We start from the raw sequence: 2,500 nt of genomic DNA, 5'->3' as shown, positions 1-2,500 counted from the left end.
TTACATCTTCAGGGATCTGTTGAATAGCCAGACAGATTACTTAAAGAAAGTTACTGTAAAAGCTTTAAAAATCTTAAGAAAAATAAAAAATTTAATTCTAACTACAATACAATACAGCTAAAAATAACACAGAACAAAAAACCGCTAACCAACCTTAGGTGGAGAAAACGACAGAATGATTATAGACAGGTTAACTCAGGTACAGTTGTGTAGAGGAGGTTTGGGTATTTAACTGGGGGACTAGTTGTTTGATAAACAATGACTCAAGTATTGGCAATTCGAGAGAATTTGCTGTTTGGCCCTATTATGCTGAAGTCATTTCTTTCAATATGGGTTTTGCAGATTTTAGAATGGGCTCTGATATTAGAATGTTCTGGATTGGAGGCCTACAAGCCAGTACGAAAACTTATTCCCCGATGGGAGTCGATTCTGACCCTCAGTAACCTCCTCATGGATCCGACATATGTCCCAGAAGTTACACTTAGGGCAAAAATATATTTATACACCACGTTAGAGGATAAAGAGGGCTTAATCGATCCTTGTAGTTAAAAACGAACCTATTGTTAAGGATTTTTGGAATTAATTTTAAATTAATCGCACCATAATGCTTGTGGATAATTTGCATAAATCGTTTTCTGAAGAGTCATCGTGTGAGAAGGGAAATTTGGCGTAAAAATTTAATTTAGTACTGTTGGAGGTTTTGTGACGTTAGTGGTGCTTATTAAGAAAATTCGAAGCTGTTTAAAAAAATAAAAAGTTTAAGGAAAGCAGTTACTCATAAAATATTCTAAGGGAAATTAATTTCCTGATGAAAGGAATGCCAGTTCAAGTAATGAAAAAACGCCCTGTGGAGGAGAGTAAAATAGAATTAAGTTTAAAATTATAAAAACAAGAGCTGTAATAGTTACATCCCAAACCATGGTTTTGGATGTAGTGTCCCCAGCTCTTGTTTTTTTAAACTTAATTCTATTTACTCCTCCTCTGAAACGTTATATGCTGAACATTCCGTCGGAAGTATTTTCTATTAAATATTTTATGTTACTCCGCAATTTAAACGAAGCAATTACTAACTGCTTAAAACCTCACGTGCTAAGTCATATCGCTCGTGATTTCAGAAACGATTATAAGTATCGACATTATGTGCGATGTCTCCTGACTTTTTGATTAACTGCACAGCGTCATGGCGTGTAATACTGCAAGTGGTTGCGCTGTAAGAAACAGGTGATGCCCTCGGCTTCGTACTGGTATTCTCACTCAAGATAATATCGAAGCTCGATAAATCTGCAAAACTATTGAAATGACTCGGCATCAAGCAAAACGAATTATAAGTACCATGTTCTGAACAACTATCCCAGTCAGACCTCCTCACAACTGTACTGTTAGCTCTGTTTCTGTCATTTTCTCTCTCCACCTGAGTGATTTTAGACACTGTATTGTATTGATGAGATGATTTTACATTTTCTTATGATTTTAAAAAGCACACAGCTAACTTTAAATATTCTGTTCATTATTCAACAGATCCTGAAGAATGAGAAAATGACGAAACGTTGGGCTCTAAATGTTAGAGTTAACTGTTTTTCCCTGTCCACTGTCTACACTGATATATATATATATATATATATATATATATATATATATATATATATATATATATATATATATATATATATATATATATATATATATATATATATACATATATATATATATATATATATATATATATATATATATATATATATATATATATATATATATATATATATATATATATATATATATATATATATATATATATATATATATATATATATATATATATATATATATATATATATATATATATATATATATAACTATATATATATATATATACATATATATATATATATATATATATATATATATATATATATATATATATATATATATATATATATATATATATATATATATATATATATATATATATATATATATATATATATATATATATATATATATATATATATATATATGTATATGTATATATATATATATATATATATATATATATATATATATATATATATATATATATATATATATATATATATATATATATATATATATATATATATATATATATATATATATATATATATATATATATATTGTCAATAATAAATATCACTCCCTCCCGTAAATTTCAATGCATTATTTAATTTTGAAATAATCTGCTATTCATTTGACTGTCGAGACCAGGAAATTGTTTTGCACAGTAGAAGCAAGCTTTATTTTGAAACAGAGAACCGTTCAAAGCGGTTTTCACCTATGTGAATAACCTCCCCCACTCCTAATTTAGGGTAAACAATGCTAGATCCCTTTTCACCCCATCACGTGATGTAGGGTAGTTAGATATTCGAGCAAGGAGGACATGATGGGAGCTGGCGACAAGGTAGGACTTAACCTCTAAATTACTTAATGTCAAGGATCCTTTCCTCCACTCTTTTGCTGGCGG

This window comes from Macrobrachium rosenbergii, chromosome 7, assembly GCF_040412425.1.
Source record: "Macrobrachium rosenbergii isolate ZJJX-2024 chromosome 7, ASM4041242v1, whole genome shotgun sequence".
NCBI lineage: Eukaryota > Metazoa > Arthropoda > Malacostraca > Decapoda > Palaemonidae > Macrobrachium > Macrobrachium rosenbergii.
Note: the sequence above shows the minus strand (reverse complement) of the source record.